The sequence below is a fragment of the Octodon degus genome, unplaced genomic scaffold, assembly GCF_000260255.1.
Source record: "Octodon degus isolate 3935 unplaced genomic scaffold, OctDeg1.0 scaffold00125, whole genome shotgun sequence".
Taxonomy (NCBI): domain Eukaryota; kingdom Metazoa; phylum Chordata; class Mammalia; order Rodentia; family Octodontidae; genus Octodon; species Octodon degus.
The window spans coordinates 3,383,822-3,410,013 of NW_004524701.1; the positions used below are offsets into that span (position 1 = coordinate 3,383,822).

The following is a 26,192-nucleotide window of genomic DNA, read 5'->3' on the forward strand; positions in this document are numbered from 1 at the left end:
TCAGTTTCAACTTGTTTTTCACTATGATTTTTTTCCCAATGAGATGTAGTTTATAACCTTGTTGCATCAAAAGAAATTTTGAAGTAGCTAAACATGAACACTATATGGTGATTAAAGTGGATAAGCTTTTAAATTGTGGATTGCTGTGTTGATAAACAGCAATGAATAATTGCTATTGGCTTACTCATTTGCTGACATAACAGGTAATCAATAGGGAAGTGTTGTGAGTCCTTTAATTGGGGCCATTTTTCTTGTGGCTGTTTGCCTATCTATTTTCCTTCTCATTCACAAATCTTGCCATGGATTAGTGTTAACAATCCTGGGTTTGAGCTTGCTGTGAAACCCGATGCCCCACCTAGGAGGCCTGCCTGCCAGGGCGGTACGTGAAGTATACGAGGTGTGACTGTAAAGCAGGAGACTGGTTTCCACTTTATGGACACGCTGTGTATGGAGAGTCTGCCGCCTGCTTGGAGATGTTTCCTTTCCCAGTGCTTGTGTGGAAGAATGTGTATGAGAATTCTTTATGGTGCTTCCTTTTTGTAAATTTCTTGCAACACTTTGGAATGGAGCTCTAGGACTTAACCCCATTAAGTTTGCTCTTTCCTTTCATCTTTTTTTACCCTAATATCTGTACTGCAAATTCAGGTTTAAAAGATTTTTCTTTGGCTGCCTTTCCTGTTCTGTGTTCCTTTCCCTTATCATAGGGATGTTTCATAAATGACCTTGTGATAACTCTTTTAACGTATGCCTATGAGATAATACAACTTTAGTTAATAAATTAAGGTTTCATGAACTCTAAGATGGGAGGTACATTCCAGTTTTCTATGATAATGATGAATGTTACTGATTTTAAGATCTCTTTTAAAAAGATACTACAATATAGAAAACAGATTTTTCCATCAGTGGTATAACATTTTTATTAGGCTCTGGACACTGGGATATCAACTCATTTTTTATATGAATTGAGAAACATAGTATAGATGAAAAAAGACAGATATATGCATGCCATACTCTATTCTTTGAGGATTTCAGAGAACTATTTTAAATAGGGCACTGTTGAACCACAAACCTGACTACTACATATGGTTGTTTAAAATACATAAAATAAAAGGAGACAGAAAAATGTGGCAGTGCATGCTGTGTGACTGACTAGGACAGAAGAATTTGAAGTTTGAGGCCAGCATGGACAATTTAGCAAGATCCTGTCTCAAAAATAAAAGGAAAAGAGCTGAGGATGTATTTCAGTGGTAGTGTTTCTTGGGTGCCACTGTCACTCCCAAAAGAAAGAAAAAAAAAAAGTCTCAATTTTCAGCCCATCAGTATTCTAGTGAAAAAAGGCCTTAGTAATAATGTTGTTCTTGGTTTTTAAAATGTATTTAGTATAGAGTCTACAGGGTCTCACTGCACAGATCAGACTCATAGTGATCCTCCTATTTTCAGCCTAATAATGATGTTCTTAATAGGCCATTCTTCATAGTCAGTTTGGGATAGTGCATCTCACAATCTCTAGAGGTGAGCAGACCCAGGATACAGAGTGTATCTGCGGGGCTGGGAGGTGTTGGGGGCAGGTTTCTTCATCTCTTTCATTTGTATCAGATCATGAGCATATCTTCCCCAAGGCTGCGAGATGAATTACAAACGTACTTCTGCACGAGTTCCTGCTGGTTTCTCCTTTGGACCCCAGTCGTATTAGATGAGCCCCCCCTTGGAGCCTCGTTTCATCTTACTTTCCTCTTCACAGCCTTTCCTCCATGCCCTGTCATGTGTGGAGGTACTGAGGGCTTCAAGATAGGAATTCAGTGAAGCATAATTCAGCCTGTAACCGCAAGTCTGCAGTGTTGGCTCCTTTTCACAATTGTTTATTGCTTAAAATAAGGATGCTTGGTAGTGGTTGGTGTCAAAATAAGTAGTGTAGGTAAAATGTGTCACTGTGTCCTGAAACAGGAGGACTTGGCTCGAGCTGGCATGGCCGGAGTTCCCATGAGCATGTGAGAGTTTTAACTGGATGGTGAGGAGGTGGTGTGAGTTGAAGCAAAAGGGTGCGAGCCATGAGTTATGAATTATGTTTAAAATCAGAAGCTTGGAATGAGCAGAGTCTGGTTGGGAGAATGCCAGGGAGCAGCTGTGGTCGGAAGAGAGCTTCACATCCGGGAGTCACGGGAGGCGTGGGGCCTGTGGGCGGAGGCACCTGCATGTTAGAGCTGCTTGAAGTGGGCCTTGAGCTTCCTACTGACGGGGAGCGTCTGTTGGAGAGTTTTGAACTAGCAAGTGATACAGAAAGAATCTGAGAAGAATCATGCATTTGCCCATCCTACACGTTTCAGTATAATTTCTACAACATAAACACATGCACACACACTGTGTATGGAATTCAGACACCTTTTCCAAGCACTTGGCGTGATGTCAGTTCCTGATCGTGGTTAGATGAGCAGTCTCGGTGGGCAGGTGGGAGACCCTGACGCCGTGCGCACACACTGTCTGCCCCGGGCTGGCAGTGTGTGACCTGAGGACCCTGCCAGCCCCAGTAGAGTTGGACTTGTCTGATCCCGGAAAAGTTAGCCTTTTAAAGAGACTCCTAAAGTGGAATATTGCTTTGGGTTATTAAAATATTTCTTACTTCTCACATTTCTTTTAAATATTTTTACCATTATTATTGTCTGAGCCACATTGGCTATCTTTTTATAAGGACAGCATTCTTTCTTGAAATGTAATATAAAATTTCATTACAAAATATGTAGCTGGGTTCCATTTCATAAAGTTAATTTACTTCACAGAGCTTTGGAAATGCCTTGGCCAGTAGTTTTTGATCTTTGATTAAAATGTCAGGTAATAAAAATATTATGTGAGTTGAGATAGATCTGAAATAAAATCTTGGGTAGAGAGTTTACATGTAGTTGCAACTTGGAAAGTTTTGTGCATTGTTTATTATTATTGAAATCCCTTTAAAAGTAAAAAATTAAAATGTCAAAGTGAAAAATAATGAGGAAGTTAATTTTCAAAGATTTAAATGGTAATTGAATTGCCTTAATGTTTTCAGCATCAAACTAAGAGTTTGTCTTCAAATTATTGTTGAAAGTGAATGTTAATGTCAATACACATGGAGTTATTTCATGAAGGTGAGGACTAGCAATCCTTTTTATCTCATTAGAATTATTTGGGATCCCAAATTTTTATTTTCTTTTATAAATGTGGAAGGTCAGAAATTTAGCTAACTTTTGTGTTTTAAGATGAAAGTTTTAGTCATATGTCATCCTGTATGGAAAATCAAATTACATTCATTAAAAAGAAATGTTGCATCTGTGTTTACCAGTTATAGGTGAAATATCTCATTCCAACTATTGTACTACAACTCCTGCTTACCATGTGTATCATTTCATAGCATACGTCGCCTGTATACTAAACTCTGAAAGTCTCCATACTTGGTTGTTTTCTAGCAGTAATGTCAAGGGATTACCTCAGGGACAACTGGAGATGGTGTGGTCAATTTCTAACTCAGCCATATGTTGCAGGGCTAGGTGACAGTCATGTTAGAACAGAAGAGAAGAAAAAAATACTTGGCATTCTGAAGCAAATTAGGTTTTAGGGTCTGCTTTAATTTTAAAAACAAAAGCTCTACTGTTTCTAGCCAGAAAACCAAATATCTTGGAGTTAAACATGGAAAATGTTTATAGTGTTGTATAGTTTTATTACTACAGACAGAAGGAAAACAGTTTATGGAGTACCTTTCAGCCAGTAAGAAATGCTGTACAGGCCAACAATTAAGAGGTGTACAATTTTTTTTGTTTTGTTTTGTTTAGGGAGAATGGATGATAACCTAAGATGTTGAGCCACTCACTTTGAAACAAGTGTCACATATTTTGGCTTTTATTTGGTGCTAGACAGACAAGGATAATGGTTTTGCAAGTTACAGAATTGTCCTTAAAATGAAGGGCATGTCTTTTTCTTTTTTAAAAAAACTCATCTTCCTTGTTCTCTGGAATGCCAATTTGATGGCTGGAACTCAAGCTGGTGCAGTGTTACAAATCACATGTAAAGGCTGGTGATGGAAAAGGGTGAAAGAAGCCTGAGTCTTGGAATTGAGCAGTTGCCATACCTGAGACCAGTCAGTTTTGTTTAGAAGGAAAGTTCTGGCTTGTACTGTTACTTTAGGTTCTCAGTCACTCATAGCTGAACATATCAGTACTAGGCACTGAGCTACCCTCCTCCCAGCTCTAAGCGGTTCAGGAGTTGGTAAACTAGGGTCTGCAAACCAAATATAACCTATTGCTTTATTTCTGTCTCTGTCTGTCTGTCTGTCTGTCTGTCTGTCTGTCTCTTTCTCTCTCTTTCTCTCTCTCTTATGTACTCAAAATACTCACTATTGCAAATGTGATTATATTTACTATTGTAAATATTAATTATACTGATGTACCAATTTTATATTAATTTACCTAGCAGAGAATAAATGTTTAGTGCATTTATTTGCATATATGATCTATTCATATATTTTAAATTAGAATGCAGCAACTTGGTTATTTACATGCTGTCTGTGGCTCATGGCAGGACAGTCCTGTTGCAGGAGTAGAGTTGAGGTACTTTGTCAAAGACCATGCAGCCTGCAAAGCCCGGAACATTTATGATTTGGTCTTTTATAAAAATACTTGGTTTTGGGCCAGGGAGATAGCTCAGTGGAAGAAGTGCCTGCCTGGCAGATGCAAGGTCCTGAGTTCAAGCCACAGTACCACCAAACAAATAAAAATACTTGTTTTCTACTCTTTTGAAATAAAATCTCACTATGTTCTTCAGGTCTCAGCTTCCTGAATGGCAGGGACGATGGAGATGCAGATTCAGGCTCACTTTCCTGAAGAATTCTACCGACCTCTGAGCCAGTTTGTGACTGACTTCATTTCTCTCTCTGCAAAAAGGGCTATTGAAATCTATTTCTGTATTCCTGCTGGTGGTCTCTTACAGGCTCGTTCTTTTCATCTCTTATCTAACTACTTTAGTTACGTGCTGAACTAATTAGGAGCTTTCATTGGTCATTTATAATTTTATTGCTCGTCTGTGCTGTCAGAGATGCCTTAATATGGTAAACTTTCATAAACAGAGCTCATGTCCATGACCCCACGTGTCAAAGGCCTCCTGTTTCCCACCACACCAGGTTGGAACGCTTGCCTTCCCTGATTCTGTCTGCCTGTTGTACTTTACCATGCCAACTTTATATTTCCTCTTGGCCCTGCAGCTTATGGAACATACTTCTTAAAAATGCCAGTGTTTGCTAGGAAACGCAGGAGAGCTCCCCAGTCTGAGTTAGCCTTTGTTCGTGAAGCAGCAGCAGCTCCTGCTTGCCTACTTTCTTCCAGTCTAACCTAGCTGGTCTGTCTTCCACCTTGGTTTTAAAGTGGTTTTCTTAAGGTCTTCTTCAATTTACATTCTTGATTACAACGTGCAGTGACTCCACTTCCTCCCAGGGCAGGCTCTGGGTCTCAATATCAGTTTGTTAGTGTTTCCCTCCAGGCTGTGAATGATGTGGCCCTCCATACCATTGTAGCTCCATTTCTGGCCCAGCCAGGCCTTCCTTACACTGTCTTGATAGAGCTGGCTACATCTGGGCTTCCTACCAGTTTCTACTTGTGCTTTGTAACCCTTCTGTCTGCAGTAGACTGCGTCTCTGCCACTTCCTCCCAACCTTTTCTGCTGTCCCACTGTGTTGTCATTACACCTTCCTCTCCTAAACACGGCTGCCTCTCCCACTGGGAGCCCTCCTCCTGCTGCCCTCCTACTCCCTCCTTCACCATGCCCTCACCACTCAGCCTTGTGCATGCCTGTCACTGGGTGCTTGGGTCACTGTGCCTACACGTGTGCTCCTACACTGTGCTCTTTGTGTCTTGTCACTCGTGCTCAGGCCCGTTAGCAGGTGTCTTCTGTTTCTAGTTTGCTGCTGTTTCACCTCACACCAGATCCCTGTCTTCTTGCTCATCCAGTGTGCAGCTCAGTACCTGGCATATAGCACACAGTCCATGCTTGGTTGTGGAGTGACTAAATTAACTCACTGAGCTCAGAAACTTCTTTTAGGTTGAACCTGTGTTGTAGACCAGAACTCAACAATATTGATTATAATCGTAGTTATAAAGAGTGCCTTTTTTAGTACATAAGGGTCCTTTCCTCAAATCTGATCCAAAGTACAATATAAAAGACATCAGACAGAATGGCATGTGTGAGCATACCTCCTGGTCCCTAGTAGGTTCCTGAGTAATGTGGGCTCCCCAGTCTCCTGGCTGAGAGGGGGGCAGTGGGTATAGCCAAAGTGGCTGGGGCTCTTATAGCAGGTGAGAAGGCTTCCCTGAAGCCACATGGCAAGCTAAACTAACCATTCTGAGGCTTGGCTTCTTATCCTTGAAATGAAAGATGGTCCTAAATGTTCTTTGTGTCTCTAGCTGTGGTCATCTATCTTAGAGTTTCAAGTTTACACCAGCTCTTGGTGCTTCTAGCATATGCCTACAGGAGGATCCCCGCCTCTGCCTAGCCTAATGCTTCATTTTTCCCATGATCATTTTCTTAGACGGTGCTGGGGATCAAAGCCAGGGTGCTGTGCATGCCAGGTGAGCCTCCAGCACTGAGCTGCACCTGCAGCCCACGCCATCCCACCCTCTTTCGTCCCAGAAGTCTCTGCTGGCCTGGATTCTTGACCCTGCTGCAGAGCTGAAAAGAACCCTGCTTGAGAACTCAGCCATTTGATGTGAGTCAGAGCTGTGCACATCTTGGTAAAGTGAAAATCTGACTTTAGGCTCCTCCTGGTTAAGCGGGGATGCAGCAGCGGGTCCTCGCTCAGTGTTACTGTGGAGTTAGTGGAGCTATCACATCAACAGCCTGGCTCATGGTAGGAACAGCACCAAATAACTTGGTGATGCTTCTTGGGGGTGGACAAGTTTGAGTTGAGCCCCACTCCCACCCCCATCCAGGAGGTGTTGGAAATCCAGCTATTCAGATCTATTTATTATCTGGCTTTTAAAGATATATTTTAAATATATAAAATTAAAGATTTTTTTTTCCTTCTAAAGTCTAATTTACTCTTGGTTTAAAACATCGAAAGAAATTGAAAAAAAAAAAAAAAAGATGAAAACTTTCAGTAGTTTTGGGTAAAGCTGGTTGAATTTTGTGCCGCTGACTTTTTCCTCCAGCGTTTATCTAGTGTTACACTGAAGGAGTGTTATTCTGGGTGAGTGGAGTTCAGAAAAAACTTATTTTGGTTTGGCCGGAAAGAGCCGCGCATGTGTGCTCCCTTGTTTACACACAGACTCTGGAAGGACTGATAGGAGGAGTGCGGCTGAGGGGCGCAGCAGCCGAGACCCGAGCTTGCAGCTCCAGAGCAGAGCTGCAACAAGGAGCGTTTGTGAAACTGGAAAGCACAAAGAAACGTTGGAAAGTGGCACAGAGGGAAAGCCTCCGCTGGTGGAGCGCTTACCGAGAGGGACGTGCGACCACCCAGTTGTAGAAAAAAAGACTCTGAATCTCTCAGCACAAAGTCTTGGCTTTGGACTCTTTTCATTTCAATGTTGACTTCTGAAATGAGATGAAAGTTGATATATGTACCATGTTTCAAGATCTTTCTCACCAAATGTTAAGTGGCAATAACACGACCTTGTTGGATAACTAATACAGTGTTGTTTCTGATTTACAGCCCTGGTAATTTTTCTTGTTCTGGGAATACATTGCTTGAGAACACATGTGGAAGCTAAAAATAGCTTCAAACCTACCTGAGTAAAAGTGAGAATTCTCATATAATGGACTTATAAATGTTTAGATTTTAGCATAGTATTTAAATGTGTAGATTGAATTACCTTTTGCACAGTAGGTATTTCAAGAGGATAAAAAATACAATACTAAAAACAAAAAGAGCAACAGGAGTATTTGCAGTGAATGGTAGTTCATTAAAAAAATGGAATATTTAAGTACCCACGGAAAAAAGAGCATACAATTTTTGCTATAAGAAAAATGGATGTATGCCTGCTTGTGCAAAGAATAAAAATATACTGTGAAGAAAAATATGCAGATTTCTAGATTGGTTACAGTTTTTTTTCAAAGATGAATTGATTATACAGTGGATTTTTTTAAGTAATGAATTCTACTGATGTATGCACAGTAATATCCTAGTTCTTGATCCTTTTCATCATTCTGGTTGGAAACCCAGTTGGCCAAGAACTGAATCAAATTCAGTGGTTTTGTTCAATGTTGACTTGCGGGGAAATTTGATTCTGTTCCTGTCCAGTTTGGTTTGTGACCAGAATTGTCGAGAGAATTGAGTTCATGAACTGGGGTTCCACTGCATGTGGAAATTTGATTGACTGGACAGTTTCATGTCCTTTGTTTGACTTTGTGCACAGGGAATGAGTGTTCTCAGTAGAATTTATGACAACTTTTATGCCTAAAATTTTTTTTTCATTTTACTGGTTTGAAATTAAAGCACTCATAAAAGTTGAAAACCTAAATTTTGATGACAACTGTGGATTATTGTGGGTGTTTGAAATGGTAGATTTATATTGGAAAATTTTTATGAACACAGCAGCTGTTCCTTAAGAGATAGTATGGGAGGAGTTAAGGAGCAGGTTGTTGAAATCTTGGGAAGGGAGTGGGAGCCTTGAGCAGTGTTGGCCTGTGATGGAATGATGTGCTCACCTCAGGCAGAGGCAAGGGGGCAGGCAGGCCAGGTGTCTGAGCTGTTTCTAGTTTATGTAGATTAGAATCCATGAGAAAACATTTCACATGTTATTTTCCAGTCCTATAACTTTATAGAGAAATAGATACGTAAGAGTTAGGGGGTAGCTTCCTATTATATTTCTTATCAAGACAACTCTTTTTAGGACTTTCTTCAACTCTAGTTTCTTGGGGCGATGACAAGTGGTCTTTGAATTGAAAAGTCTATGTAGGGCCAGAGCCATTCAGAAAGTGGGACCATGAAAAATGCAACTCTTGTTACAGGGTGTGTGCATCAGCCATATTTAGGGAAAAGTAACTTTCCGGGATTATGTCCCACTTTCTTGTTTTATAGTACAGTAATTTTCAATTTCATGTGTTTTTGCTGATGTGATCAAGATTTTTCCATTAGTTATATTCATAACTGTAGTCTATTTTGATCATACTACTATAAAAACTTAAAGTAAGTGAGATCCAGAAATTTCTTAGACCACAGGAGATCTAAGAAATTCCTCTTCTTAGAAGACCTTCTGGGAGATTGGTCATTTTCTTTATCTTATTTGGAAGGTATTTCCAAAAGGTCCTCATCATAACATCTCAGTTTACTTTCCTCATGAATAGCTACCAAGTATAACCTATACTTGTAACTTCACATTCAGGGACATTTTCTTTAATTTACTTTTTGTCATCTTTGGCCCTTTCCTGGAATCTCTCCAAACATCATTGCTTAATCATATTTGTGTGGCTTGTTCTGCTTTAGTTCTTCTCTAGAAGCTAAAGACTGGGAGGACCATTACTTGCTGACGATAACGGTACCCCTGCCTTCTGACCACTTTCTGCTTTGTGAAAAGCTCTCTGAATCTCACTGCAGGAAAGTATTCATGTTCACTGGGATCTAGTGAGCATGCACTTAGGTTTTTGTTTTGTTCTCTTTTTAATATGGCAAGTGTAGAAAGGTCTTTTTATAGGATGTATTTGAAATTTTTAAAATGCAATGTACTGATTTCCAGAAAAATGTGCTTTTTAAAAACAATAGATGCCCTCATAAGAATATTTCTGATAAAACTTGTAGTATCTTTTCAGGCACTAAAATGTTAGCCTGGGGGAGAAGTAGAGAGGTAGCAAGCCCACCATGCACTGTGCTCCATAGTTGTGTTCAGCTTGCTTTGGTGTGGAACTTCCAGGCAGCCCTGGGAGGGGGCGGGGACCAGCGCACAGCTTGCGGCCTGCACTGGAGGTGGTGCCTGGCTGTGTTCTGTGTGGGCTCTGTCATAACCCAAGGTCTGGATGTGCATTTTACCATCGGTACCGTCACGCGCTGAGACACTCACTGTCCCCATGTAATTAGGTCTTAGCCATTTGGTGGGGTTTCTGTTTGTTCTGTCTGCACTTCGCAGCTTCTCACTGTCCTTTGTGGGTATTTGAACATTTCTTTTGGGCACACAGTTTGTCTCAGACATTGTGGGTCTGCCGTATGCCAGGAATCACCATGTCTACATTGTGACACTGGTAATTACTTGTTCAGCAACCTGTGGTTATTAGGCTACTAATAGCAACTTAGTGAAGATCCTGTGTCAAAATAAAATGTAGCAAAAGGATTGGGGGCTGTGGCTTAGTGTGTAGGCCCTGGGTTCAGTCCTCAGTACCACATCAACCTAACAAAACAGAAACCCTAAGACCTTTAGTTTAGCATTAAGTAATATTTTCAGAAAACTTGTAGCCTGTTAAAGCATTTTTAACCTTGAAATGGGGTATTTAGAAAATCTTGTGGGGCTGGCAAGATAGCTCAGCAGACTAAGTGTCTGCTTAGGCAAGCGCAGGGACTGGGGTTTGGTACCCAGTACCCCATGCTGCCCTGGACCCACCCCTGGGCGTGCTGAGCTGGCAACCAAGCCCTGACATGGTGGTGCACTCCTGTAATCCAAGTTCTGGGGAGGCTGATAAGAGGAGGATCACTACAAGTCTGAGCTGCGTCGTGAGACCCTGTACCCCGCCCTCCCTCAAAAAAAAAAGACATGAAAAATCTCCTGCTTTCCTATTTCATCAGTTCCCAGATGCAGCCCATTGTACGTGCAGCTCTCGTGTGAAGCTGGCCCAGGGATGTCACACAGCGCATCCCTCTCCCTAGGCCCCGTCACTCGGTCTGCTTCCCACTTGCGAAAGATCTGTCTTCATACTTTCCATTATCTAACTTCTGTTTCACTCTTTACACTTCGAGGTTACTGTATACGAGAAACCATGTGATAGCTAAGCTTCTGTGGCTGATTTATTTAACGTCATGGTTTCGGTATGCATCCACTTTCTTCCTGCACAGGATCCAGTTTGTCTGTCTTTCTGGCAGAGTGGTACTCTGTGTGAACGAGTGGCATGGTTCCTTTGTCCATTCACTGTTGATGAGCAAATGGGCTGCTTCCAAGATTGAGCTGTTAGGAACTGTGCTGCTCTAAACGCTGGTGCGCATGCGTCCCTGTGTGTTACGCTGACTTTCACTTGAGAATTGAAACTCATGTTCTTGGTGAGCTGGAATCCGTACAGCAGGAATGCTTCTTCTTTGCTTTATTTTTCCCGTAGCACTTATCTCTAATGTATTGAATGTTTGACTTTTGAACCATAATTGTCTTTCCCACTAAAGTAGAAGCTACATTTGGGAGGGAATTTGGTTTATTTTGCTCTTCTGTGTATCTTCAGTTTTTATAATAGTACCTGACACATACTCTGTGGCTCTCATTAAATAATTGTGTCCTGAAGTATTATTTATTAAATAATTGTGTCTTCAAGTTTATAAGTCTGTCACAATGTTAATAATTATGGTGTTCTGGTTGCCTTGAATCATTACATGTGAAACATGTAATATTTTCACAAGTTTTAAAATGTTTACTATATTCTGAGATGTTTTATTTTTTGTATTTTGTGATTACGGTTGTAGATTAGCTCTTACTTATGTTGGGATTATTTCTTGTTAATATCTCTTATTTTGGATAGCCATATTTTTTATGAAGCCTTTAAACTCAGCAAGATAAACCATACCATATTTAAATGACCTATATTTAATTGCCCTTCATTTAACACAGGGTCTTGCAGTTACCGAATTCAGGCTGCATTTCACTGTTGTCATGAGACTGGTCCAACACTTTTGCCATCAGTGCTTTGGGACGTTATGGGACAGCAGTGTGAATAATGATGTTTTAATATTTTGAATTAGTTATGTTTCACAGTTTGAGATAATTTTGGGGCATTCATAATGCTTCATTTTTAGGGCAAAGTGTTTCTATTGGAACCATAAAACTACTAAAAACGTTTAAAAACACCACAGTCTTATATGTACTGGAGCTTCTCCAGGACAGCATAGTGTGGAGAGGGCATGTTATTACTGGGTTTTGAATGACAGGGAGCATTTATCACATGATGGTGATTGTGGGGACCACTTCAGAGACATTGTGTTGGGGAACCCTCTCCATCTGCAGTGTGACAAAGGAAAGCAGCTCCCAGGGGGTTGCCTCTGAACTTAGATCTCAGCAAGTCTGATTGCTGAGTGTGTATTGTCCTCTGTGGGCTTCTGGATTGCTGAGTGTGGATAGAGTTGAACATCAGTCCAGATGTTTCTTTTATGTGGCCTGCCGCTCTGTGAGGTGTAGTTTTCATCTCTAATAAACCAGAGATGCCCTCCAGAGGCCTATTCAATTTTTGAGAGAATATTAGAATCACATGCTGAACAAAGGCAGGTGAAGATCTGGAATCCATCTCCCGGGTACTAGAGTCTCCTAACCTTTTTACTCCTTGCTTCCAGAACTCAGGATGTGGGAGAACTCAACCAAAGAATAGGACAAATAAAAGTGACTGCTTCTCCTCCAGCAGTAGAGATGTCTTAAAAGAATGTGACTTGTTAGCCTATTTGTCTGTGTGTCTCTGCTTGGAAAAGGGTATTTGAGTTCAGTGCATGCTTTAGCTGAATTAGTGGACACTAACACTGACATCTTGTGTGGCTAATTATCATTTGCTTTTTTTTCTCACTCAAGGCAGTTAACTGCAGGGCTGAGCTTCACATAACAATTAAAACATGGTATCAAAATATGTTCTTATTTACAGATGTCTCAATACAGACATCAGCTCCCAATCTTTTGCTTCCTAGAAGTTTGAGTGTGTGTGTGTGTGTGTGTGTGTGTGTGTGTGTATTTGTGTGTGTATTTAGTAGTAGATATTGACTTCAAGTTTGCTTTCCCACTGAATTATGCCCCCAGCCTTTTTTATCTTTTATTTTGACACAGGGTCTCACTAATTTATCCAGGCTATTTTGAAGTTGCGATCCTCTTGCCTCAGCCTCCTAAGTAGCAGGAATTACAGGTGTATACCTTCCATATTTTCATAATATTCCATTATTAGTTGCTTTAATATTTTTCATTTTTTGGTTTTATAAATACATTTAATTGTAGAGGACAGAAGAAAATACAAAATGGAAAGAGCACAAACTGTAGATTTCTAATCTAGATACAGCTTTTTTCTGAATTTATAACTTTGTAATGCTTCTTCCATTTATAAAATAGAGATAATGCTGATCGTAAAGCATTCAGATACTAGAAGTACTAAGGTAACAATGTTTTCATAAAAGCCATTTTATAGTAGACAATAAATATCAGTGTCATAATAATAGTTGTAAGTCAATCATTACTCTTTATGCAGCATTTATTTACTGAAATCAGAATTCTTGGTTCTGATCAGTTTCTGTAAACTGAATTACCTAGAAAAAGGGTATTTAAATACTGTATTAACATTTTAACACCTCTGGTTCTATTTCCAAAATGTTTCCCAGATTATTTCTATCAATTTGGACTTACAGTAGTAGTGTTCTTTCTAGAGCCTTTCCAATAACCTTCCTAAATCTTATACTGATTCTCTTAACTAAAACTAAGTTTTAAAGTTTTCAGTTATTTTATCTCCAGCAAAGTTGAGATTGTTATGGTGGCTAATGCTTTCTTCCATACATTGGATGATTTTGCCTATTAATATTTTTCATACAAGTTTAAATAAATTAAAAGTTTTTCCTAGCAACTTCTATATAATCATTATTTTTGAAGCTATTTGTCATGGTTGTATTCCTAAGAAGATATTACTCCTAGGTTAACATTTATGCTTAACTTTAGGGAAAGTTTTTTTTAACATTCCATTTTTGCACATCCATTTCAAATATTGCTTTTTCATGGGCTGACCAGATAGCTCAGCAGACTAAAGCAGGCATAGGGACTGGGGTTCAATCCTTGGAGTGCCCAGCTGGCCTGAGATGGTGACTGAGCCTGTGCATGTTAGTGTGTTCCTGTAATCCCAGCACTTGGGAGGATTACTATGAGTCTGACCCCTGTAATGAGACCCTGTAGACCTTGTACTAAATACATGAAAATAAATAAATAAATAAATAAATAAATAAATAAATTGCTTTTCCATGTTTAGTCTTCTGTCAACTACCTCTGCTGACTCCTGAGCCCTCCCTGCCTCAGCCTCAATGCTACTAGTGTCCTCCTGTGTCCCCCATCTCATTGCCAATTCTGTTCCTCAATCACTTGTGTAGCCTGCCAGGCTTTGGTGCTGGGTATTATTTATAAAGCCTGTTTGTAGCTCTATCATGATATTCTTTCTATGTCCTTTACTTTTTCCTTGGTACATATTCTGTGAAGTCTGACAAATATTAAGGATTTAATATTTGATTGAGCTAGTTTATTATTTGATTATTTTATCTTATTGCTTTAATAATTCATGTCTGCCCTGCTGCACTGACACTTGCTTCACAGAACTGCCCATAGTTTAACCTTCATAATCACCACATCTCTTAGCATAGGCAGCGAATGTAATAAGCACTCGGGGGGAGAGAGAAGGAGAGAGAGAGAGAGAGAGAGAGAGAGAGAGAGAGAGAGAGAGAGAGACAGACAGACAGACAGACAGACGAGACAGACAGAGACAGAGAGAGACAGAGAGAGACAAAGACAGAGAGGGACAGAGAGAGAGGGGCAGAGAGAGAGAGACACAGAGAGAGACAGAGAGAGAGAGAGAAAGACAGAGAAGGAGGACAGACAGAAACAGAGTGAACAGAGACAGAGAGAGACAGACAGAGACAGAGAGACCCAGAGACAAAGGAAATACAACTATAGATAGTCGCCTCCTCTCCACTTATTGACAGAGCAGTGAAAGAAAGGAACTCTGAAGGCTTGGGACAAAAGTCTTGGTGTTCTTTGCATTCTTTCATGAGTTATGCTCTGATTCATATGGATGAAGGAGCAAAGAGTACACAACACAGCTAGAAGACTACTTCCCTGACTCTGAGTCTCGCAGTGGACCTCGCAGGGAAGGAGGTCTGAGACTGTTAAGGTTCCACAGCAGGGATCAGACTGTGGAGGTGCCAAGCCACTGAGAAGTCAGGGGGAGCACAGGGAGTCCGTAAGCCCCACGGGGGGAGTCTGTAGTGTCACATGGGCGTACATAATACAGAGACTGCAGGGGCAACCCCCTGAGTGCGCAGAGGTACAGGGCCTTGTTTGGAGACTGGGGTTGTTTAGCAGACACATTAGAACTCTGTTTTTCTTTGATGTTATGAGATTACAATATCTGACTTTTTGGTTTTCTATAGTGATTTTTACCTGAAGATGTACAGACAGTGTCATTAAAAGAAATAGTTTGGCTTTCTTCAAAAACTTCATCCAAAGTTATTTTTAGTAAATGCTGAAACATTTTTGTATGTAACAAGACATGATTTGATGATTTTAATATCTATGAATTATAGCTGCATAAGAGAGCATGCCAATTTATAGTGGCTTAAAAACCACAAAAACTACTTAGTGACATCTCAGAGTTTCTGTGGACAGGCATTTGTGTAGAGTAGGCTGTTTGCTTCTGGTCCAGTTCACTCTTGCACGCTTAGTCAGCCAGGCAGTGGACTTGAAGCAGAGTGGCTGGAGCTGGCCGCTAGCTGCCCCCGCTCTGTCCTCATGCACCCTCGTGTCCTGTCCGTTTGGTCTCCTTGCTCAGCCTCGGCGTGGCGTGGTAGCCACAAGGCAGTCAGCTGCTACCATAGAGAGAATGTCATAGGATCACAGTCAGCAGTGTGATATGTGCATTGCCTTTTAGGAAGTAGTTTGTAAAATCAGACAGCTTCATTTGTGCTCTGGTTGACTGAAAGGGAGGGACTGGAGATGACATGAGTGTTGGTTCCAGTATAAGAAGAATGTGCGGGATGGGAAGTATTGTAGTCATCTTTGGAAGATACGATTTTTCCACAGTCTGCCTTGTGACGCGGCCACTTGCACTCTGCGGAATTTTCCGGCACTCAGCACTCTCAAGTGCCGTTGCATTGCCGTGTGAACTCGATGTCAGTTCTTGTCCTCTAAATCGTATCTATGTGGAGACAATGCATGAACTTCCTGGAGTAATGAAAGCTTTGGGCTGTTCTGAACTGAAGAGAATCGTTTCCCTGTCTTTCATACGTGGCACATTCAGCGGTGGGAGAAGCCTGAGACATCCTGTGGTCTCCTCGCTCAACCAGGGGAAGTGCGGGGCTTCTGTATTCGGTGGCAGTTCTGAAACGCAGATGCTCGGGCTGCCATTTGCTTAAGGAGAATTCAGTCCATTCCTTGGGAATTGTCCTTTGTGACTCATGGTTCTGGCTTCCAGCATGCTCAGTTTCCATCCTCTGAATCATTCTTTTTCCAAAAAAACATGGCCTTTATTTGTAGCTGACCATTTCTCATTCTTCATCCTGTCTATGAAAGTTTGGGAGTCCAAAGGCTACTTTTTGTTTTGTATTGTCTTTGTTTCCTTCCAGTTCAAGTTGCAGCTGGTACACTTCTTTAACATTCTTTGATGGCTTCTTATGTATCGATTCATAATGCCTCTGTTAGCAAAAGCCATACCCCAAACTTTGGGATTACTTTTTACCAGGGGTTCCCGCAGATTGCCGAGGAGAACACCCTCAGATAGTCTTGTCATTTGGCAAAGAAAGTCAGGCACACTTCAACAATTATAGAAGGCCTGTTGTTGGTCTTAATGGGTTGCTGAGGCTCTAACTTGCCCTTCTTGAAGGATTAAAGGGTTTTTTTGTGTTTTCTTAGCCTTCTTACCTTTTTTGGTAGACTAGATCTTTCTGATTGTGCTTGATATTGTATCTTCTCTGAAACTTGTTCTTATTTTCAGGTTGTGTTGCTCTTTAAACTGACAGGCAAACAAGACAGTTTTGTTTGCAAACCCAGTGAGTTTTGTCTTTCTGTTTTTTTTTTTTTTGTTTTTTTTTTGTTATTCCTTTAAATTTTGCTGAAAACTAAACATTTTTTTTCCTCATCTGTCTCTAGCCACATTATAGAAATGAAAGTGCAAATGAAAGGTGCCCCTTTAGTGTTCTGACTTAAAAGCCCTTATCTAGAATGGAATTCAGGTACATTTTCTGTTTTTCACCTCAGTGGGGTGAGCTGACTACTACATGTTCTCCTGTGATCTAACTCGACCTCATATCTCCCTAAAGTGTTCCTTTTTTCTACGATGCCTGTACTCAAAGGCCTGAAGCCTTTTCTGGAGCCCCTGACAAGCTCTCCAAGGCCTTTCGTCTTCCACTCACTGTCTGGTACCAAGGCCAATGCTTGTGCTTTGAGTACTTTTTTTAAAAACAGTTCCTCCTGACAAGTGCAAGGTTCTGAGTTCAATTCCCCATACCAAAACAAAACAAAAACCAACTGTACCTCACTTCTGCTGTTAAATATTTTCCAGTTGTCTATTGCTTTTTAACAACTCACTATAAATGTTGTGGTTTAGGACAAGAACAATTGTATTAACCTTATGTTCTCCCCGAGTCAGGGCTTACAGCTGGGCTCAACCTGGGGGCTCTGACTGAGGGTCGCTCATGTGTTTGCAATCAGATGCTATCTGGAGAAGGAGCAAGGAGTGGCTGAAGCTGCTCAGGCATGTCTTTTTAAATTTTTGTTTTAGAAAGGGTGTCTTTATATAGCCCAGGCTGGTCCTAACTCATGATCTTCCCAGCTCAGCCTCCTGATGCTGGAATTATGGGTGTGCACCTCCACACCTGGCTCACTTAGGTCTTTTTTTCCTGTAGTCTCTAGGTCTGTCTGGTTTCCTCACATCAGGTAGCTTGGTCTTACTAATGGTGTAGTATCGTCTGGACAGTGAGTACAGCTCACTGAAGTACAGCTAAAACTTTTGAGAATGCATATTCTGTCTAGTAAACTGGGCAGTAAGTCTCATTTTTGGACTGTCTTTGGAAGTTACATGATGTCACATTCACCTTGATCAGAGGATCACCAGATTAAGAAAGACAGAATTTAGCTCCCACTGCATTATGGGAGGAGTCCTCAAAACACATCATTTGGGATGGGAGAGATTGTTGTGGCTGTCTTTCCAAACAAAATTGGCTGTATTTCTTCATATCCTGTAATTGTAGGTTAATTCAAAAGTTTGTAGAATATTGATGTAGAGTTTTTGTGTTTCAAAAGTCAAATTGTGCTATTTAAACATTCGGTGAATTTCTGCTTAGAGTATTTAGTAGTATTCTAAATTTGATGTTTTTCTTTCCCCTTGGAAAAGCTACATTTATGACTGTAGGTGGTTCATGTTTTAAGTTGTATCAAGTTCTCAGACATGCAGAGTTTATGAATGGCAATAGTTTTAACTGGCCAGCTATTGAAACCTTGTGTTTTTATAAGAAAAGAGGCAAAAATGTTCCTGAAAAGGAGAAATTACATCTCTTCCCCACATCAAGTACTAAATAAGTATCGACAGGTTGTCTCAGTTGTTCTTAAAATTAATCTTTTAAAATATGAAGAGCCATATGGTTGAACTTCATGAATAGGAACAATGAAAATTTCATTTAGGGTGATGAATGTGCAGGCACCGTGTCGCCCTTCTGTCGGCTCTGGCAGCTTAGTGGCTCTTCCATCTCTACATATATGAGTCACGTGTGCTGTGGGAAGTGTCTGATTGTTGCAGATCTTTGGTCTGCAGAGGCTAGGCCCTGCTCCCTGCATCGAGCTGCTTTGGCTTCTTCACTGCTTTCCACAACAGTTTCGTGTAATAGCCAGGCATGTGGCCGCTTGTGAGAACCCAAGACCAGAAAACTGTCTCCAATCTAAAATACAAATGTATCATTCCTGCACCAACAAAAGACCAGGTCCCATGTAACCCTCTTCCAGAGTCGAAGGTGATACAAAATGATAGGAAATAGAAGCATTAGTCATCCCAGCTCACTGTGATTGTTTTACCTGAGAAACTACATCACATTTTGGCCATCAGCCTGGCTACTGACAATGAAAACCATCACTGTAAGGCTGAAGGCAGTATCTCTAACTTACTAAGTGTAGGAAAGTTCAGCTCCAGTGTACGACGCTTATTGCATGTCATGGCCGTAGTTTGTCCCAAGAGTTCACTCTCAGGTAAATTTCTCTAGTGAAATTGGCAGATTTGTTTATTAAACTACACTTTGATTTCTAAGACTGTCTAGTTGTCTTTCAAATAAAGAAAATTGCAAACTATTAAATGTTTTTCAAATGTAGGTAAGTATTAAGCCTATAAAAGAAATATATAGCAATACATGAAATAATTGGAATAAGATTATGACAATAACATAAAAATACCAGAGGGAAGTAGGTGATTGGAATATCCTTTTTGTTTTTTTGAATGTCCAATTTTGATAATGTATTTTCTGATCACTTCAATTTTAGTATCTTAGTTATACTATGAAATACACGTAGTGATTTATTATTAGTTCTTACTTATAAAATTGATGTTTTTTTCCCTTAAGCAGGAATTTAATGTTATGTTTGTTAATTTTCTAGTAAAAGTCTTTAAGTTATTTATTTCTAATTGACATTAACTCATCGATTATACCAGTAATGCTTGTATTAAGTTGATATATTCATCACATGAGCCACATTTTATTAACACTTTAAACACGGACCTTTCTGGCATTTGATTATTCATTGATTCATTGATTGATTCATTCATGCATAGCTGCTTCCCTACCATTCATAGCTCCTCCCCTAAGTGGTTCCCTACCCTCCTGCTCTTTCTCTTCCTCCTCCAATTAATACCATGGATACAGCATTTCCTCTGCTTCTTAGGACTGCTTGGTGGGCTGCTGTTGCTGGGAGGAGTGTCTCCAGAGGAGATGAGGCCCCACACTGCAGACCCTTTCTCCCTTCCCTGTCTTGTCCCCAGGCATTCCCTACACTGCAGGCCAGACCCACCACAGAGAGCTCATTCTTTGCACATGCTGTACAGCCTCTCGCGTCTATATCACTTTCTGGAATGGGTCCCCTCTACTGCCTCTGCTACAGTAATTTATGTGTATCCTATAGACTTAATTCAAAGGTAGCTAATTAAGCAGAATTTTCTTCCCTTTTAACTACTGTACTTACAGCTTATCAGTTTTGCATAACTTTGGTATTGCTTTTGTTACCACCTGTTACAGATTTTGCCTGTGCTGCTTGGAGTCAGGGGTCGTGTCTTACTGATTTTTGTATGTAATAGGTGCTTGGCATATGTTAGATATTCAGTATTATTTACTGAAGGAGTGAGTGAGTGGTTGAATGATTTTAGGATTCTATTTAATTTTCACTGGAGTCTGCAATTCACTTTCCTATTGATTGTACTTTCTTGCTTGGAATTTAGCCCTATCACTCATTCTACATTTTCACGTATTACTTACTTCTCTTTATTTTAGTAAGGGGGGGCAGCAAATGGCAGCCAGGGCATGGGAAGGGTGCTCTTGTCTGCACAGCTCAAACCAGCACTGTGCTGCTGCTCTGTGTGTTCAACAGTGGGATGTCACTAAGTCCTCCTTATTCATCTATTAATTGAATTTGATTGTTTATTTAGCACCTCAAAGAAAGGTGCTGGAAACCTGCAAATAGATAGAAAGCAGAGCTCCCATTTTAGTGAGGGCGCTGAGTGAAGACATATGTCTCCTAACAACTGAGAATACTGTGGATTGTTACAAAGGTACATAAGGACTTCCAGAGGCTGTGCTGAGCAGGAGGTGGCCCAGTCTGCATCCAGCAGATAAAGCAGTAAGAAGAAAGGCTGGAGTGGAAGCTGCTGCTCATTTTAACTCTTATGCTGTGAATTCCATAACCAGTGGACTGTGCAGAAAATTGGGCTAGTGCCTTAAAATTCTCCATAAAAAAATTGGTGACAGTGTAATAATAATATACATAAGTTTGGTAAACAGTTTTGAATAGGTGACCAAAGGAATATCAGGAGTATATTCTGTTGGAGGGCTGTGCTTTTAATGAAGTTCCCTGAAGCAGTTAGCATTCTTCTGTGTGCTAACAGATGCTCACGGTGCAGCTCTTCCCAGCTCTCAGCTCTGCACAGTAGTGAAGGCAGCCTTTAGGTGATTGGCTTCCTTCTTGTGATGTGATTGGTCCTTGATTGCTTTTGCCTTTCTCACAATTAACTGAAGTTGCTTGGTTGTGAATGATTATTAACTGTTAAATATAATAACCTAAAGTGATACTAATAGTCAGAAAAATGTAGGTTTTTACTATGACAAGGAGACTTCATTATCTGCTAAATATGCTCCAAAAAAAGGTGTTGCAAGTGTTTATTTGAACAGAAATACCACCTGTACCTGCTAAGTACATGTAAATGTCAAATCATCACAGGAGCCCATGAGGATCTTAGGCACTGACAGTCTTAATAAAGCAACCCCACTTCTCCCCAAAGATTAGTTCCCTGTTCTGCCACTAAGCTCTAGCTAATGAACTTTTATTAAAATTGCGTACTGCAAAAGTGCTGTGTCCCCTTGACAGATGACCTCAACTGCACATGTAATCTACTGTGACAGAATCACTTTGATCAGTTGGTTGGTTGCAGATCATCTGAAGAACAATGTCATACATGGTAGTGGGTGCCTACATAGTGGCACCTCAGCTCACAAACTTGATTTGTTACATGATTTTTCCATATTTGTGTTGTGCAGGAAACATGGCCAGAGTCACATTTGTCATCCTATTTGGAGTTTGCAAGCAAAAACAAGGTTTTGCAAAACACCTTTGTGTGTGAAACAAATTGTTGGTAACAAAGGCATTAATGAAGCAAGGCACCACTGCTGTGTCAGTTACTCAGGAGGCTGAGGCAGAAGGGTCCCTTGATCCAAGGGTCACCTGAGTCAGGAGCAGCTGGGACCACGTAGTGAGACCCCCATCTCTTACAAAAAAGAGTAGCATCAAAATAAAAAAAAAATGAATAATAAGGGTGGGGGAGGTAGCTCATTGGCTGAGTGCCCCTGGGTTTGATACCTCAAGAAATAATCTAAGCAAAAACTATCTTAGTTTTTTGCATGTCTTTTTTCTCTAAGAAAATTATTTACAAATTTATGAGCAGATGTATTCTAGAATACACAGAAAATACATAAAAGCAGTAGACATAAATAAATAAATATAGTTGTTTTGGACATTTCTACAAGAAGGCATGTTCCCCTAAACTAGTTGAATTTGAACATGGGTGTTTTTCTCCTTACTAAATATCTACATAGAAATTAAACAATCAGGTGCATGGCAGGAAACTGAGGTGCAACATTGACATTAAGTGATTAGTCACGTGACTAGGTTGAAATTTAAATTTCCCTTGGAGGCCTCTTCCCTGCCTGAACCTCAGGAACTGCTTTGGGGAGCCCCGAAATTCCAGCTACAGGGCTCTGACCTCACTGATCTTTGGAGCATCTAGATTTTTTTTTTTTTTTTTTGTACCAGGAATTGAACTCATAGCCTTGTACTTACCAGGCAGGTTCTGTGCCACGGAGCTGTATCTCTGGACTGAGCAATCTGGATTCTTAACAACATGTTGGTGATTCCAGTGTGTAGTGCATTGAGGAATCACTGGCTTAGCACAGCCACACCTTCTGCTCTATCTGTTGCTTTGTCTGCGCCCTGTGCCTGCTGCTGTACTTGTGTCCCCTGGTAGGGGCCCTGACCCAGAGCGTCCGGCAGTTCCTTTCTGTTCCCACTGCTCTCTCACAGGTTTTCTTATGGCTGGCTGATTCTCCTCAGTTGGGCCTTCGCTTCCAGGGCAGAACTGTCCTTAAACCCCACCCTACCTGGATTTACTTCCCTTTTTCTCCTCTTTGCTGTCAGATACTAATTCTATTCCTTTGTCAGTGTCTCTTTTCCCTCTAGAACGTAAAGGCCATGAGGTGGAGAATGGGAATGTCTGGTTCACTGCAGTGGCCCTAAGTCTGCAAAGCAAGCTGTCATATTGGACCTGCTCTAAAATATTTACTGAACAAATGAATAAAAGTACTGATTGGAAAATACCTGTCATCAGTCTGTCCCCGCCACAGCCTTGCTGACAAAAAGGATGTGAGCCAGATGCTGGTTTTATGTCTGTAATCGCCGCATCCTGGGAAGCTGAGGCAGGAGGATACAGAGTTTGAAACCAGCCAGGGAAACTCAGTGGCTTTGTGAGACCATCTCAGGGAAGGAAAAGGGGGAGGATTCTGGGGATGTAGCTCAGGGTGAAGGCGCAGGATTCAGTCCTCAGAACTATCAAGGGGTGCGGGATGGGGGTTGGTGCCAGGCCTGTCACAGGTACTCAGCAAGTGTTTATTGAGAGAAAGAAAAAAAATAAATACAGAACTGTGCAGAAGCTCTAGAAGTGCCAATTAAAATCACGAAATGGATTTGTCAGGAATATAAGTAAGTCAGAGTAGCTTTTAATAGAATGAAGCAAAAAGTGAGGATATCCCAAGCCAACTGGGCAAGTGTGATGTTATGCTCACTTAGGAAATTAAGAAAACATCGCTGGTGCCGATGAGTCTGAGCCCTGGCTTCCAACTGATATGTGGCTTGTCTCTGCACGAGCCTTTCATCACTCTCATTCGCTTGGGACATTGATGCATTATTTACACTTTTTGATAAACTTTTCAATAGCTGCTATTGGAGATAGATGCATTTTCCAGGAACATCTGATATATGTTCTAAAATGTAGCTTTTAATTCGTATTGATTACCAAAAAACCCAAATGACAATGTTCATCAGTAGTACTTTGAACTTCGTCATTCTACCAAGGAAAATGCAGTAGTCTTTGTGCACATAAATATTTAAAATTCTCTAGCAGATATCCTGTTAGTTCCATTGACGCTGTTGTCATAATTTGAGCACTTAAGTACAATTTAGGGTTACTCTCCCAGGTTGTAGTCTGCTTTAGGATGTCTGCAGTACTATTCTGCACAATTTTACCTGGTGACTAGATGACTTGGTTTTTTTGAAAGGATAAGCACACGATTAAAATGGACTTATTTTTCTTTGGCTCATTTTTTAAATCACAAAGTTGATAAAACTTAAAGAAGAGTGGCTGCTTCGGATAGGATCACTGTCTAGGCCCCATAAAATCATATCGAAATAGACAGTCGAGTCATAACTTGGCTGGATGAAGCTGGAGGCCTCGACATGCATTTCCCTTCAGTTTTTCTGAAGAAATTATTGCCAATGAAGTCAGGCAATTTGTCACATTTTTAAGACCACAAGGAAGGAACACAACGAGTCTTAATACCACAGTTACAGTGTCCAAACAAATTTTCCTTCTTTGGATCTAAATCTGCATTTCTACATATCTGAATCCAGTCCTACACTAACTGGAAATTTGCTCCCTATTCATACAGATTATCACAGGGTTGCTCTGTGAAGAGGCACAGAAGTGTGGAAGTGCTGTATGCTGCATTTCCAGCAAACACTGAGTTTGGTGTCTTGGAAAGCGTAATGTGGGTTTATGGTAAGGATCTAGGGAACGGAGCTGAGAGAGTTGAGCTGGGTCAGGGTGGTGTACTTGGTGCTGAAAGTTGGAGCTGTGTCACCAGCAAGGGCAGCACTGAACAAAAAATACGTTAAAATGTAGTAACTTAGACATAGCAGTGATAAAAGACGAAAGAGTGCAGCTGAGTGACTCAGTTGTGGTCATTTGAGAATTGAAGGGCAGGTAAAAGTTAAGTCTCCATTTTTCTTTTCTAGAAAATAAAGGAGGCAAACTCCAGGGATGTTTATAACCAACAGCTTTATTAAGTATCTAGTTGGAAACAGGGGAGAACAGAAGTGGGCACCTAACATTTTTAGTATAAATGGCAAATGCTTCCTTAGGAAGCCATAGAAAAGTAGGAAAAATAAGTTCTGCTGGGAGATTTTCCCAGGATTTAATGTGTGACCTGAATCCAGATTCTGTCTGTCTTTTCACACTTTGGCTCTGAGGCTTCTTTTCTGACCTGTTGGGAGCATTCTTTTCCTCATGTGCAAAGCAGGGACGCTTTCACTACTTGTCCTAAAGATTAGATGGTGTAGGGAAGAGCACTCCTGAAAACTGCCAGTGCCCTGAATGTGCATCCTTAGATTTATGCCCAGCATCTGGAGTGGGAAGGTGAGAGGGGGTGACTCCGTGAGTGTGGGTGCATTCCCTCTGAGAACACATTTGGAGGTTCCTGCACTTCCGCTATGTTCTGTGACAGTCTCCCGTTTCTTACTATTTAGTGTAAGTAGCCCTTTGCATAATCTCCAAACACAATGTTCATGCAAAACAGTTATTTTCATTTAGTGGTTCAGTACATATTGCCTTCAAAATAAAAGCAAAGCATAAGCAAGTTGATTACTGAAATTACCTGTTTGGGCAACATTATTTTACCTGTTCATTAGTCATGAAAAAATGTAAGACTTCCTTCTTCCCTTCTGCTTCTGTCTGGTCTTCAGCACGGCTGCAGCTCCGATGTGGCTTGGTGTAAATCTAGAAGCAGAATGAAGCGGACAAGAGGAGGAAGCACTCGAGTGTTCCCTCCAGCTCTCCCTACTTCTCAGGGGACCATGAAATGAAGGCTGTCGGGACCAAAAAGTCACTTTATCTCAAAATCTGATTAGCTCCTGGGAATGTTATACGTGACACTACACACATCTAACAATATACAGAACCGCAAGAGGCTTTTTTATTCTTAGTCTCTCTTAATTATCCCTCCCTCATTTTTAATATCATACTCAAAGAGAATTTCAGGCTCTGTCAGTCGGGACAGCTAGTGGAATCCACATATTTTCTGTGTGGCCCTGACAAGAACGGAAATAATCATTTCTTAAACAATTAGTGCACTTTATGGTTTTCTGTTTTCTCTTCTTTTTAAAATATATTTTAATTAGAAAAACTCAATATTAAAATGAATAATGATATTCTTCAGGTTTACAATTTAAATGCTCAATATGCAAGCATATTTACCATGGAGCAGTAAAATGAATCAGTGTTTTTTCTTTTCTTTCATGAATTATCAGACAGTTAAATATAGTCATTCTGTGATACTTTCATGAGCTCCTGGCACGGTTAATAATAATACAAGCTGGCCGGGGAGATGGCTCAGTAGGATAAGCGCTTGACAGGCAAATGCAAGGATCTGAGTTCAATCCCTGGTTCCGAAAAAAAAAAAAAATTGTAATAATAATAATAATACAAGCTGAAATGTGATGGGCAGGTATCCCCTTCCCTCATTGAGAATTTTGAGTCCTGCTTGGATG

General features: G+C 40.6%; 1 protein-coding gene across 1 annotated transcript in view; it reads left to right on the top strand.

Moving 5' to 3' along the window:
- Positions 1-26,192, top strand: part of Bmpr1b (bone morphogenetic protein receptor type 1B) — a 482,076-nt gene that overhangs the window by 259,301 nt on the left and 196,583 nt on the right. The window lies entirely within an intron of this gene.